Consider the following 16,711-nt stretch of genomic DNA (forward strand, 5'->3'; position numbering starts at 1 on the left):
CAGCTGGGGATGGTTTGCTGGAGGATGTGCTGTGAGCTGCCTCAGACATTCAGGGAGACCTGAGGATTTGGTAACCCAACTTTGGATGGAGCATGGGGACTGTAGTTACAACATCTGGGTCTGCAACATGAACAATAAATGGAGCAGAGGTTGCAGAGAGGGGAAGCTCTGAAACCACGCAATGAGTGTGTGTGGGGAAAGGGATCTGCTGTATCCACCCCGGATTTTCCAGGAACAGCTTCCCAAGCTCCACTTAACACAGGATCAGAGAGTGAGGGGACCCTGATTGAACAAGGAGCTGGTCACATATCGGCGTCACCTCATTTAATACGTTCTGCAGCTTCACCCCAGGGGGAAGGATGGTGCTGCCAGTGGCTGTTCGGGTCACAGTTTCCTTCAGCTTCTATGTTCTGGAACTTTTCAAACAGGAATGGGTGACATATCTATCATCTCCCAGTATGTTGCCATCAATGTAACCATTCAGTGACGGAGGATATATATGGTGGATGAGGTAAATACATTGTTTCACCCTCAACAGGGAACTTCCGGGTGTATCCAGTATAGTGGGATTCCTGATGATGTACATGGCATCTGCGGAGTAGCCTTGTCAATGGGGAGACGTAGAGGAACTGAAAGAGCACTCTCTGTATTAACCTTAAAGCGTGCCCATCACAGTACATCATGTAGGTGAATACCCCTGTCCACACAGCAACCACAGCCTCTTCATTCACAAGGAGGCAGCAATTCCCATCGTGTTCGGGTCTCCATGTAGAAAGAAATGAATGTATCTTGGATAAAGGCCATCCTCTTGATACACGTTTGAAAACAGCATCCCCCATCATCAACCAAACACTTCAAAACATTCCATGTGTACGGAGAGCAATGGGGTCACTTGGAGCGTCCAGAAACAGACGATCAGGGATGAAGCAAAACCTCCCATGTATGAACGGGTCTGAGTGAATCCCCCGAGTACACATTAATCCCTATAATCCCTCTACATTTCAGTAACATACTGCCTTCCATTATTCCTGTAAATGAAATAACAGATTATATCATGTTATATTGCAGCTGCCAAATTATTATCCATTACCTTTACCTCTCTGCATCTATCTGTAGATCCTCCACCCTCTCTTGATCATTTAATCTCTTGCTTATCACAGCGACATGACCAAACTCAGCATCTCTATATCTGTTCCATCCTCCTGATCATTGATAGAGATTGTAAACAGTTGAGGACCCTGCACTGGTCACTGTGTGACTCCACTGGTGACGTTCTGTCAAACTAATTTTGACTGATTTATCCGGAGTGCCTGCTTCCTGTTTGATACATAATTCTACCCCATTACTGTGTAACACAGTCGTAAAGCTGAATATGAACAAAGAGCATCAGTCAGGAATCCAAAACATCGAACTTGCTCCGCCATGGAATACAATCATGGCTGATGTCATCGTGGCCTCTGTTCCACTTTCCTGCCATCTCTCTATACTCAAACTGTAGTCTCTTATTGTAGATTGCGCCATATGAAAAGATATCCACTCCACAGCTGCACTTTCAATTTCGTTTAGCATTTTACAGACTTCAATGAACTCTCCTTTCATTCTTATAAACTCGAGCGTATAGGCCTAAACTGCTCAATTTCTCTTCATAAGACAAACACTTCAAATATGGAATCAATCTAATGAAGCTCTTCTGAATTGCCTCCAATGGAAATACCTCATTCTGCAGGACACCCAAGCTGTACTGCAGTTGCAGCCTCACTTCCGCCTTGCATAGTTACAGCAACACTCCCTACCTTTCTACTCTATCCTTTTACAAATAAAAGCGGAAGTTATGCTTGCATTCTTCATTACTTCAAGTACCCTCAAGCAAGTTTTCTGTGATGTGCAAGCAGGCACCCAGATCCCTCTGCACTTAAGCACTTTGAGGTTTCTCTCATTTAGATAATAATGTGCCTTTTTATTAGGCTGGCCAACTTGAATAACCCCATATTTATGCACTTTAATATTCATTGCCAAATATTTGCCCATTCACCCAATCTATACATATTGTTTTTAAATCTCTTGCATCATAATTCCGAAGTAATTTCCCACCAATATTAGTGTCATCTGAAAATGTAGCTATGGTATTTTCTATCCTGTCAACCAAGTAATCATGTCAATCACAAATGCTTGAAGCATGAGAACTGACATCTATGGCACCCAACAAATTGCATTTTCCAACAGAAAATGACACAGTTAAGTCGTCTGACTGCATTTTGTTGGTTGACCAATCCTCCATCCAAGCCAATAAATTACTCCTAAACCGATGCTGTCTGATCTTACCACTCACTCTTTCGAGAAGCGATGTATCTGAATCCTTCACGGAGACCAGATATATTCCATTTCCAGGATTCCCACTATCCACCTTGTTTGTCACATCTTTAAATAACTCAAGAAAACACTTCAATCATGGTTTATCTTTTGTAACACCATGTTGACTCCGATGAATTGTGGTTTAAGTTTGCAAATGTCCACAACAATGGATTCTAGTAATTTGCCTTCAATTAGAATACTTTATTGTTACATTTTACTCCCTAATGTATTCAGTTAATATTAGTACTTCCCTTTCTAAAACCTTTACGTTTTCTTTGAATTTCTGTTTGATGGACAAAAGGTTTCAAGAGATCTGCTCCAATTGCTGCATAAGTGGTATGTATGGCTGACTGGACCCATCCTCCTGCTGGTGTACAAAATCGATGTGATGAAGTTTATCTGGCGTTCCCATGTTGTCATCTCCAAGGCCAGAATGACCACCTCCTGTTGTTGCATTAGAGGGGTGGGGGATTATGGAATCTTCCCGTTGCTGTGTAACATTTTGAGGGGCTGATGGGTCTTCTCATAATTCTTCATTACACGTGGAAATGCTGAACAGTCTCCTAATGTATTCCAGAGATGGGACCAAGGGAGCGATTGGTCTTCTCTTGTTCTCATACAACAGACACGTGTCTGAATTACCTCCTCCTTTCTCATGAAATAAGTCTCAGATAGTTTTTATCCTTATCAAATTCTCTTGCAACAGACTCGATGGGTCTGAATGGCCTTCTGTTATTCCAGTGTAACAAATCTCCAGTCACTGTGTGACCGCTTCCAATTCCTATGTTACGGACTTGAGGTGGCTGAATGGACTGATCCTGTTGCTGTGTAATAGGATACTGGTGTCGCATAGCCTACTCTGGGGCCAGTGTTATAGATTCGAGGGACTGATTGGCCTTCTCCTGTAAATATACAACTGTCTCCAGGGGCTGAACAGCCTCGCCCTATGTAACAGGGTCGAAGGCCTGAACATCCTTCTGTTATTCATGTGTAAGAGGCTGAAGAACGGAATGGATTCCTCCATTATCTGTGTAATTCGCTTCAGTTGTTAACTCCTTCCTGTCATCTAGGTTGAAATAAGATCTTCTATCATTTTTGTAAACTCCAATGGCTATTGGACCAATCTGATCATCCTTTCGTTTTAAGCTAGCACCTCATTGCAGGAATCAGTTGAGGGGACCATCTATGAGCTGCTTCCAATATAACAACATCCTTTCTTCATTGAAGAGACCAAATCTGCACACACTACTCCAGATGTGATCTCACTAAAATCCTGTACAGCAGCAGCAATACTTTACCACCCTGCTGTAAGGTTCCCACCCAGTTTAGAGCAGTCTCAGCTCTCTGGGGGAAATACAGAGCATTGTTGAACGATCATTGTCCTTCTCTACTCCACTAGCATAACGGGAAAATGTCACAATAATGCTTAAGAAGAACATAAATGATGTGGTGAGATGATCTCTACCATTAATCTCCCCCAAGCCCACGTCGCTCAGATTCTACAGAATCTTGTAATGTGGAGCGTAAAAACAGCATGGAGAAGAAAACGTTGATGGGAGTTATATATCAAGGTGAAAGCTGCTGTACAAATGTTGGGCATGTTATAAAACAGGAAGATGAGACATACACAGTTGTGGGTACTGCAGTAATAATGTCCTGTTTACATTATATCTAAACTGTGTTAACACAACTGAATGCTAATGCTGGAAAAATGGATTTCATGAGCATGTGTTAGATGGCTGGCATTAACATTTTGTCGAGCACTGAGCTGGAGATCAGGTTACTTAGGAATTGGTATTGGATGATCAGAAAAGCTAATGGAAAACTTTGCTGTAGAGGGCCTTATGGGATCAGTGACCACAATGCATTGGTTTTCTTTTTATGCTGTTTGAGTACACAGCAGTTTTTGTTTTGTTTGAAGTAACTGTTATAAATCTGAATCATGCAAGCCCTGAAGGTGTGAGGAGAAAGTGTGGACTACAGATGCTTGAGATCAGTGGCGCTGGAAAAGCACAGTCAGTCAGTGTACTAGGAGCAGGAGCATTGTCGTTTCAGGCACAACCCTTCATCAGGAATGAGACTTATGGGTCAAGGGGGCTGAGAGATAAATGAGAAGGGGGTGTGGCAGGAGGCAGGTAGCTAGGAATGCAATAGGTAGAGGAAGGTGGGTTGAAAGTGATAAGTGATGAAGGGAGACAGAACGCCTCATCTACTGCATCCTTTAAACTCAGTGTGGTCTTCTCGACATTGCCGAGACACACGTAGATTATTTCAGAGAACATCGCTGGAACAGCCACATTGACCAACTCCACCATCTTGTGATTGAACACTTACTTCTCCTTTCCACTCTGCCAAGGACATGAGAGTCCTGGGCCTCCTCCATCGACAAACCCTAACCGACCGAAGCATGGATGAGAAAGGTTCCTCTTCTGCCTTGGGACCCTCCAACCAAATAGGATTAATGTAGAATTCACCGGTTTCCCCATTTCCCCTAACTCAATTTTATCCCAATCCAATCTTCCAACTCAGCACCCTCCCCACTTTTGAACGGTCCTATGTGTTCATCTTCCTTCCCATCAATCTGGTCCACCCTCCTCTCCGACCTAACCCTTTCAGCCTCACCTTCAACTATCTATTAAACCAAAGAAAGCAACTTAGAAGAATGGCAAGTGTTGTAGTAAGCCAGTGGATTCGGAGAAATGTAGGACCCAGCAACGGATGACCAAGAAACTGAGAAGAAAATCAAAAAGCGAAACTGCATGCAAACAAAAGAAAACCATAAAGACTGCTAAAGAACAAAACATAAAGACTGCTAAAAAATGTACATCAGTGTATGAAACAAAAGTAAAAACAAGGTCAAATATGGAACAGTGGGTGTGCGGACACGGTAATTTATTAAAGAGAACAGAGAAATCACAGGGGAAAGAAACAGTTTCTTTGTGTCTATCTTCAAGGCAGAATATCCAGAAATTCTCCCAGAAATACCAAGTGACCATGGGACTTATGTAAGTAAAGTCTAAGATCATTCTTATCAGTGTTGAGGTCATCTTTTAAAAGAAAGCTGGATTGAGTATTTATAAATCTGACAGGTCAGATGTACTTCATACAAAAATTTCAGAGGAAGCAGCAATAGGCATATTAATTGCATCGCAGATTTTCACGTTATTTCCAATGCATTCCCGAAAGATATTTAGCCAATCTGGATAAGGCAAAGGTTATAAATATTATCCAACAGTTTAAGAAAGGATGAAGTGGTGAACGACAGACCAGTAACTTGTCATCCCCGGTCGGCTGTCTGTTGGGATCGATTACAAAGAACGTGTTACTGGATATTTCGAAGGTAATGGGAAAACTGGGGAGTATGATAATGCATTGATGAAATGAAAACCATAAGTGGCAAACATTTTTGCAAATGGTTTGAAGATGATTCTTATGGACGTAGGCAATGAGTAGCCAATGAGTAGGCAACGAGGAGCTAATGGATAACGTATCGTTGGATATTCAGGAGGATCTTTTTAAAGAACTCTCCCACTAACATCAAAAGAAAAGTTAAAGTGAAAGGAATTGGGAAGAACGCATGCAAATAGGAAACGAAAAATTAGTTTTACATTCATATGAATGTAATTGCAATAGAGAAGATGTCGTGCACCAGCAGCATAGAGTGTTGCTGAGACTACACTTAGAGTATTGTGTACCGTTTGGAGTCCCAATCAAAGATAGAATATACTGACTACAGAGGAACTGCAAAAGCTATTCTCCAGATTAATCCATAAAATGGCAAGATTGTCTGACGGGGGACATTCAGCCTGTGATCTCTAATTTCAAAAGATGAGAGGTGATTGTAGTGAAACTTAGTAACATAGCGGGGACTGAATAACAGAGAGACATGGAGAAGTGCAAGCAGGCGAGATTAGGGAGTATCCCACGGTATTCTACACGGACAAGTAGAACAGAATAATCAGCAAACAGTTAGTGTCCATTAGAAACCAAAGGGGGGGCAATCAGTGCGTCAACCCGGAGAACATTGATAGATTGGTACATGTAAACATCACAGCTGTTTTACTTGGGAGAAGGAGGATGCAGGTACAGAATTCGAGAAGATGGGCTGGAAAGCTCTTGAAGAGATTGATGTAAAATACGAGCAGGGGTTTCAGGCTTTGTCTGGCATAAAATTGGACAAATCCGCAGATCTGGATACTGTTGGAGTCAAGGGAGGAAATTTTAATTGGAATCTGACCATTGGGGAGGTGCCAGAGGACTGGAGAGCAGCTAATATGATTCCACTTCACAGTAAGGGTGATCGATATTCGCCAAGGTAACTACGGACGAGCGAGTATTAGATCACTGTTCGGGAAACTACTGGAGAAAATAGAGAAGGAGAAAATCGAACTCCAATCAGAGTCGCAAGGTTGGATCAGGGATAATCATCATGACTTTATCAGAGTGAAGTCACACCTAATGAATTTGATTGGATTAGTTTGAGGAGGTCGCTTATTTAGTTTTGATGCAATGCCTTTGACAAAATTCCACATGGGAAATTGAAAAAATAAAGCAAAATCTCAGAGTATCAAGGATAACTTGACAAGTTACAACGAAGATTGTCTTAGAGTCAGGAGGCAGAGTGTGGTGGGAGAAGGCTGTTTGTGTGACTGGAGACCAGTGTCCCCTGGTGTACCACAGGAATCAGTGCTGCATCCCTTAATGTTTGTAGCATTCATAAATGGTATAGGTGAGAATCTGGAGGGAGGGTGAATGGAGGGGTGGGAGTTGTGATAAGTAAATTTGTGTTTGACACAAAGATTGACCGGTGGTTGGCAGTGAGGAGGAAGTTCTGATTTTACAGGAAAATAGAAGTGGAATGATCAGATGGGCAGATCAATGGCAGATGGAATATGATCCTGACAAATATGAGGTGATGTACTTTGGAATGAGGAACCAGACATGGGGTGTACACAATGATTGGCAGCACACTAGGAAGCTCACAGGGTGTTTCTCCACGCATTCCTGAATGTGACTGAACAGGGTAATGGACTAGTTAAGAATTGAACCTTGGGTGTAGCGTTTATTAATCAGGGAGTAGATTATAAGTGCTATACAGGGATTTGTTTAGTCCATGATTGAGTACTGTATGTAGTTCTGCGAGCCACATTACAAGAAGGATGTGATTGTACTGGAGTGGTTGCAGAGGAGAATCACCAGGAGGTTTCCTGGGATGGAGCATATCAGCTATGGAGAGAGGCTGGATAAGCTCGGGTTGTTTACTTTGGAGCAGAGGAGGCTGCGGGGGATGTGATTCAGAAGGATAAGTTAACAAGGGGCATGGACAGAGTGATAGACAGCAGCTGTTCCTTTTAGACAGAGGGTCAAGAACCAGGGAGCACACTTTTAAAGTGAAGGGTTTGAGGTTCAGAGAGGATTTAAAGATTACTGTTTTTTTCACCCAGAGGGTGTTAAGGTCTGGAATGTACTTCCCGAGAGGGGAGTTATCACGGCTGACCTCTCAACCGTTAAAAGTACTTGGACGAGCACTTGGAAGTTTAATAACATTCCAGGCTATGGGCCTGGTGTTGAAAATTGAAACTAATATAGATCGTGCTGTATTTCTGTTGGTACAGAAACAATGCTCCTGTGAGTGTATGATGTGGAGCTGAGCAGCTTAAGACATGAATTGGTGGGTTTCTGAAGATAATATTCACAAAGGTTATAAGAGTGACCTGTTATAGCTTGTCAAGTTATATCAATGTGAGAAGTATGAAAAAACAGTGCAGGTTTTTTCCAGTTTGAAACCAGAGAATGGAGAATGGGAAACAGGGAAATAGCAAAACTATGAATCCACAACTTCCGTTCTGTCTTCACATAACTTTCCTACAGTACCAGGAAAACCAAGTCTGGTTTGGGAAAACGAAATAGTACATGGAACACAAAACATAGTAAGCAAATGGTTTGGGAGAAATTATTGGGACTGAAAGTAATGGTCATAGACAACACTAACATAGATTTATGAAATGGGAATTATGTTTGAGAAACTGACGGGGAGACAAATGAAAGAGTAACAATGGAAGTAAAACACGTGGATTTTCAGGAAAATGTTGATAAAGCTCCCAGCCTAGTTTGCAAAATCAAATCTTAGTGGATTGGGGCGAATATATGGACATGTTTCTAGAATGGGACATCTGGCAGGAAACAGTGAATAGAAATAAACAAAAACGTGAAGGAACAGCCTGACATTGCATTTAAGGTATGATTCTGTGAGTATGACTATGTCCCAGACACCCCATCACCTTCTCCGGATATCTCCTGTTTCACCAGCAGGACAGACAAAGCAGAAGTGGTGGCACAGTGGGATACAGTTGGAAGGGAATTGCTCTGGAAGTCCTCAACAGCGGCCTGTATCCCATGAAGTCTCATGGCGTTAGTTTACACATGGGAAAGGAAACCTCCTGCTGATTACCATGTACCAGCCTCTCCCAACTGATGAGTCAGTACTCCTCCAAGCTGACCAACACTTGAAGGAAGCACTGAGGGTGGCAAAGGCGCAAAATGTACTCTGGGTTGGGGATGTCAATGTCCACGAAAAGAGTGGTGCAGCCGCAGCATTACTGATTGAGCTGGCCGTGTCCTAAAGGATATAACTGATAGACTGGGTCTACGGCAGGTGGTGAAGGAACCCACAAGAGGAAAAAGCCATATTTGACCACAGCCTTACTAATCTGCCAGTTGCAGAAGTATCTGTCCATGACATTATCGGTAAGAGTGACCACTGCATAGTTATTGTGGAGATAAAGTCACACCTGTACATTGAGAATAACCTCCACCATTTTAGGTGGCACTATCACCGTGCTAACTGGGACAGACTTCGAACAGATCTATCTGAGTTTCCATAATGTGTTGCGGGTCATCAATAGCAGCAGAATTGTACTCCAGCACAACCTCATGGCCTGGCATATCCCCCTCACAACAATTACCATCAAACCAGAGGATCAACCTTGGTTCAGTGGAGTGTGCAGGAGAGCAGGAGCAGCGCCAGGCATTCCTGCAAATGAGGTGTCAGCCTGATGAAGCCACCAAACGTGACTACTTGTGCACCAGACAGCATAAGCAGTATGTGATAGACAGAGCTAAGTGATCCCACAAGCAACGGATCAGATCTAAGCTCTGCAGTCCTTCTACCTCTAGTTGAGAATAGTTATGGACAATTAAACAAGTCATTGGAGGAGGAGATTCCACGAGTATCCCCATCCTTAATGATGGAAAAGCCCAGCACTTCAGTGTTAAAGATAAGTTTGATACATTCGCAACAATCTTCAGACAGAAATGCTGAGTTGATGATCCATCTTGGCCTCCTCCAGTGGTCCTCAGGAATTCAGTTACCAGCCATGAGCCAATTTGATTCACTCCACGCGATATCCAGATTCAGTTGGAGATACTGGATACCCCAGAGAGTACATACTCTGACAACATTCTGTCAATAGTCCTGAAAAGTTGTTCTCCAGACCTTGTCACTGCCCTCACCAAGCTGTTCCAATACCGTTACAACAATTACATTTCCCCGATTACGTGGAAAATTACCCCAAGTATCTCCTGTATATAACAAGTAGAACAAATCCAATCCGGCCAATTACCACCCCATCAGTCTACTCTCGATCATCAGTAAAATGGTGGAATGTCTCAGTGCTTTAAAGCAGCACTTGCTCAGCAATAACCGGATCAACGACGCCCAGTTTGGGCTCCACCAGGGCCACTCAGCTCTTGACCTCATTACCTTGGTTAAATATGGACAAAAGAGCTGAATTCCAGAGGTGGGGTGAGAGCGACAGCCCTTTAAAACAAGACTGTCTTCGACCAAATGTGGCATCAAGGTGTGTTAGCAAAACTGGAATCAATGGGCACTCGGGAAAAAACTCGTCATTGGCTAGAATCATATCTGACGCGTAGGAAGATGGTTATGGTTGATAAAGGCCAGTCAACTCAGGTCCAGGACAAGTCTGTCGGAGTCTCTCAGGCAGTGGCCTAGGCCCAAACATCTTCAGGGCTGCTTGATCAATGACCTTGCCTCTATTCTAAGGTCATAAGTTGGGATGTTTGCCAATGATTGCACAATGTTCAGCAACATTTGTGGCTCCTCAGATACTGAAGTAGTCCATGTTCAAATGCAACAAGATCTGGACAGTATCCAGGCTGACAAGTGGCAAGTAATATTCACGTCACACAATTGCCAGACCGTGACCATCACCGCTAAAATGCAATCTAAACACTGCCCTTGGCATTCAATGGTGTTACTATCACTGAATACACAATGGGCTGCAGCGGTTCAACAAGGCAGCTAACCACTACCTTCTCAAGGGGCAACCAGGGACAGGCAATAAATGCTGACCCAACTAGTCACACCCAGATTCAGGAAATAAATAAATTGAAAAACAACATTTTTTTTAACAGAGGCAGGTTGCTGAGGTATCACAGGGATCGGTGCTCGGACCCCAGCTGTTCACAATAACCATTAAACATTTGGTTGCGGGAACCAAATGCAATATATCCCAACCTGCTGATAGAACGAAAGGATGTTGGATTGTGAGTGGGTGAGGAGGTTGTAAAAAAGCTTCAAGGTGATTAAGGCAAGTGGAGTGAATGGGCAAATATGTGGCAGATGGAGAGCAATGTGGGTAGAGGTGACGGTGTGCCCTTTGGGGGGAACAAGAGATTGACAGCTTTTCATTTGAAAAGGGATTGTTTGAAACATGTTGATCGAAAAAGCGACGTATGGGCCGTTTTGTTGTTTCCTTCTGCGCAGCCCTCCGAGGTCCCTGCAGCGCAGTGAGTTCTGAAGCCAGAAATGGCATTCACACGCTGCCCAGTGTACATAGACCTACCAAGTGGGGAGCTGCAACATTGCAAAGGATCTGGATCTCCCTGTAAACCAGTCACTGAAAGCAATATTGCAGGAGCAGAAAGCAGTTAGGAAGATCAATGATGTGCTGACCTTCATTTCAGGGGGATTAGAATCCAGGAGTAAGGGTGTCTTACTGCAGCTGTACAGAGCGTTGGTGAGACCCCATCTCAAAAACTGTGCAGGATTGTGTGCAGGTTTGGTCTCCGTAACTAAGAAACGACAAACCTGACATTGAGGGAGTGCAATGAAGGATGACCAGACCGATCTTTGTGATGACCGGCTTGTTGTGGGAGCAGAGTTTGGGGCGACTGGGCCTATATTCCATGGGGTTTAGGAAAATGGGTGGAGATCTCAGTGAGATATATAAAGCTCTGACAGGGTGAGACGGCTTGGAAGCAGGGATAATAATTACCCAGGCTCTGGTGTCTAAAACAAGGGTCCACAGTATTAGGTACAGACAGACCATTCTGCAATGAGATGACAATAAATGTCTGCACTCAGCAACTGGTGAACCTGTGGAATGCGCTCGAATCTGGAAGCCAAGACACTGAATATAAATACGGACGTAGAGACAGGAAAGGAATGGTGGGAGAGAAGGAGAACGATATGGAAATAAAGGGTCAGGTATCATTATATTGAATTGGGTAGCAAACTCGACAGACCAAATGGACTTCTGCACTTCCTACTTTATAGCTTCCCACGGTTAATCACATTAAGGGATGTGTACAGTGTGTGGGAAAAGTGCATTGAAGAGATGTTTGAACATGAACTGGAATGGGGAAGGCTCAATGTGTTGTATGGCCTACTCCATTCCCGATGTTTTTATGAAGTCTGTAAATGTTGTCACAAGCTCTCAGATGTTAGGAAGGAGGTCTCTGCAGGGTCAACAGAACTGTGTTTCTCATTCCCTTTTCCGATACTGAGGCTGGGGCTGGGTGTTCTGTCTGGTTTTATCCTTTAGACCTCGGAACAGTTCGATACAATAGAATGTCTTGTTTGGCGGATTCAGAGATCATTGAAAATTTTATCAGATGTCTGTGTGCCTGCAGTCACGTCTAGGTCAGACCAGGAACGCACGGGAGATTCACTTTCTGAAAGTACATTTGTGAAGCAAATTGGTGTGTACAATCGACATTGGCTTGAAGGTCACTATTTACGGACACCAGATTTTGCATCTTAATATTTTGTCAATTGTGTTTAACTTACACCAGTTGCCAGAGCATTAGCCTGGTCTGCATTAGTAATCCAGTGACCTTTCCACAGCAGCACCATCTCTACATGGGGACCTATCTGAAATCATACTGAGCAGGTTATTTCTGTGCTGTTGGATAACTCTCTCAAAAAAGAACTCCCACCAATTTGACTGTCGTGGTGGGTCTGAGGGGGAGGTAACTGGTCAGATTGTAATTATAATCCTCTTAGGAACTGGACATAGCTGAGTAATTTTCCACATTACCAGGGCGATGTCAGAGTTGGAGCTGGAATGAAACAGCTTCCCCAGGGACACGGCTTGTTGTGCAGCACAAGTCTTCAGTCCTATTGCAGGAATGGGGTCAGGGACCATTGTCTTTTTCGTACGTACTGCGTTCAGCTATTTCTTCATGTCACGTACAGCAAATTGAATTGGTTGAAGACTGGTAACTGTGATTCTGTGGTATCATGGTGAGGGTGAGGTGGATCATCAACTCAACACTTCTGGCTGAGGTTGGTGCAGCTACCATATCCTGGTCTTTTACACTGATGTGCTGGGCTTATCGATTATTTAGGATGGGGATATTTGTGGAGTCGTTTGCTCCAGTCATTTGTTTAATCATTCATCACCATTTATGTCAGAATGTGACAGGACTGCGGAGCTTCGATCAGATCTGTTTGTCAAATGTGATAACTTTAATGGGTTCGCGTCAGGTTTAGGTTTACGTGGTTCTGACCCAGTCATGTTCACCCACAGTCATTGCTGAAACATAGATCGTATTGATGGTAATGGCAGACTGGGGAAATTATTCGAGGCTAAAAGTTACAGGTTGTGGTTGAATGCTGTTCTGCTTCTCCTGCTGCTGTAGTCTACAGCACTACATAAATAGGCAGTTTTGAGCTGCAATATCTGCAATGCAATTCTGCTCTCTGTCCCTTAATTCACATCGAGACCCATTCACCCATCAGTCATGTACTCAGTGACCTACTCTGGTTTCTGATGTGGTAACATTTCCATTTTCATACTCTCATTCTGCTGAGGGTCTCTCCCCGGGTCATGCTTTCATTCTGCAAAACCAATTAACTGATTTTAATTCAATTGATTAATTCATCTGAATCTTTTTCCTTGAGTAATACCATCTTCTGTGTTTAAAGTGAATGTGTTTCCTCTGTTTCTCTCCCTGACCATGATTAAGAGCTCTGTAATATCAGTGATGTCAGCCTTATGTAGTTTCAGAGCCAATGAATTCTCTGGAATTGGGTTTTACCAGGGACAAAAGGAAACCAGAAATTATAATGGAGTTGGTCAAGCACTTTGATGTATCAAAGAAACAGACATGGACAGTCGAGTTAGAAAAAACTTAAATTGCAAATATGGCATCTGAAGTTAGAAGATAAAGAAAGAGACGGAAACAGAGAGAGAGAAAAGAGAAGGAGAGGAAAAAGGAAGAGAGAGAGAATTTGAAATTCAGAAGTTGGAAATTAGACAAGAAAGATACATTAACAGGATGGAGGTGAAGGAAGAACGTCGGGATGTATACAACTATGTTAGTACCTTGCCATATTTCAGTGAGAAAAATGTCAAAACCTTTTTTATTTCATTTGAAAAAAATGACTCGGCAGATGACGTGTCCAGTGAACTTGTGGGTAATGCTAGTTCAGACTAAGCTGGTGGGCACAGCTGGTGAGGCATGTGCTGCGCTGTCAGATGATCGGTCAAGAAATTATGCAGATGTCAATTGGTTATTTTGATTGGCTGTGAATTGGTACTAGAAGCATCTAGAAAGAGGTTCATAAAAATAGAGACGGAACCAGGTCAGACTTATGTTAAGTTTGAAAGAATTAAGTACAGTCATTTTGATAGATTGGTGCTGGACTTAAAAATAGATAAGACCCGTGAGGCTCGAAGATTATTCTGCTGGAGAAGTTAAAAGACTTACTTCCAGAGATAGTAAGAATTCATGTGAATGAATAGAAAGTTCAAGAAGTGAGAAGCGCGGCAGAAATGGCAGGTCAATATGCATTGTGGCATGTGATGAAATTTAGCTTCTGGCAGTAATTTCATCCTGTGAGGGATAGAAATGGGGAGAAGGGACGATCACACATTACAAAGCGAACAGTAGCTCACAATAGTTTACCACAGGTTAAGAAAGAAGGTCAAGTGGGTTGACAGGTGTTGAACGGCCTCAGGTGCTCTCACTATAAGGGAGTGGAACACATAAAATTACAGTGCTGGAGGTTTAAGAAGGGCACAGGGAAAATGTTGTTTTCACTGCAGTAATCTGGGACACACCGTGCTTGTGGTTAGAGGAAGACTCTTTGGGGAACGTTGTGGAAGAAGAGGCTAAGCCCAGTGGCATTAGCGAAACTGGTAAAGGAGACGCCAAGTGGAGCCGAGGAGCTGCAGGAAATTGCACAGCCTAGGCAAGGGCTGGGTATGGAGGCAGTGCCTGATCTCTCTAAAGAATTCACCTCTGTAGATAAAGTTTACTCAGAAAGAACAGGGGGAGAAGGACGCGAAGTTATAATTTTGTGAGATACGGGATCTGCTCAGTCTCTAATAGTTGAGAAGTGAGGCGCCGGAAAAGCACAACAGATCAGGCAGCATCCGAACAGCAGGACAATCGAATATCAGGCAGAAACCCATCGTCAGGAATGTGGTGCGGGGACAAGGGGACTGAAAGATAAATACAAGGGTAGTAACTGAGCTGGTGAGAGGGTCCCTGGGCAGGCAATAAGAAGATGTAGGTGGGAGTGATAGTGATATGTCGGAGGGAAGGGTGGAGTCGATATGTGGAAAGGAAGATGGCTAGTTAGGGCAGTCCAAGAGGGCAGTGCGAGGTTGAACGGTTGGATCTGGGAGAGGTTGGTGGAGGGGAGATTTGGAATTTGGTGAAGTCAACGTTGATGCTATGCAGTTTGAGGGTTCCAGCTGTCCTACCACCAATAGGAGTCGCATCACCCTCCTCTCCGACCTACCACCATCACACCCCACTTGCATCTACCTATAGCCTTCCAATCTACCTTCCACCCAGCTCCACCCCACCCTCCCATTTAATTCTCAACCTCCTTCCCCCTCCCCTACCTCCCACTTTCCTGATAAAGGATTTATGCCTGAAACGTCAACTCTCCTGCCCCTCGGATGCTGCCGACATGCTGTGCTTTTCCAGCCCCACACTTTTCCACTCTGATCTCCAGCATCTGCAGCCCTCACTTTCTCTCACCCTCTAATAGTAAGAGATGAAAGATTTTTTCACTCTTTCTGGCATGTTAATCAAGAGCGTGATAATTTGTGGAATGGAGACAGAAATTAAGCATTCCTTGTGTAACATCAGAATGGAATGCCAAATCAAGATTAGGGAAGTAACAGTGACAGTGAGTAACAGAGTGTCAGTTCCAGGAATACAGTTTGTCCTTGGGAACGATTTAGCAGGAGGCGAGGTGGGATAGGCACCCCCTGTGGTGGAGAAGCCAAAGAAAGACTAGGGAATTGGTGAGTTACAAGAAAATTACCCAGGAATTTTCCAGACTCTGTAGTAACAAGATCCCACTGTCATAAGTTACAGCAGGAAGGAAAAATGACCGAAAAAGACAAATGAGTTGATGCTCAGTGAACTGACCCCATGTTTGATGTAACGGTGCAGGAAAAACCTGAACAGGCAGAGGATCAGGCAGGAGTGTTTAGTCCATAAAGAATAATGGACTTACAACAGATATATACACGCACATTCACACACACATACACATGCACACACACAGAAAAGGAATCAGAATATATTGTTGAATGTCATTAACTTAAAGATAGAATCATAAAATTATAATGAAGACTCCGATAGGTTACTGCAGAAGGGAAATGGCCCGAAGTGCACTAGATTGTGTTAGCAGTAACATACAGTGTTACGGGTCACTCATAAACTAACTGCAGGCAGTCACTTTGGTGTACAGAAGACTCAGGCTAAGGTACAGAAGCATTTCTAGTGGCCTGGAATGCACAAGGACGCTGTTAATTTTTGTTGTACGTGACATATATACCAAATGGCAGCTAAGTAACAGGCAGTAATAAAACCAGCACCTTTCTTGCCAATTCCTGCATTCGAAGAACCTTGCACGTGGATTATGATTAATTGTGTAGCTCCCCTTTCTAAAGTTAAAGTAGAAACTAATATTTGCTGACCATAATGGATGTGCCTACCAGATTTCCAGAGGCAATTCCATTATTGGAGTGTCAAGGCAAAAAGGGAGGTGGAGGAGCTGGTACCTTTCTTTACTCGCTGTGGACTG

This window comes from Chiloscyllium plagiosum, unplaced genomic scaffold (genome assembly GCF_037043375.1).
Source record: "Chiloscyllium plagiosum isolate Xiang-an unplaced genomic scaffold, Cpla_swu_hap1 HiC_scaffold_21, whole genome shotgun sequence".
Taxonomy (NCBI): Eukaryota; Metazoa; Chordata; class Chondrichthyes; order Orectolobiformes; family Hemiscylliidae; genus Chiloscyllium; species Chiloscyllium plagiosum.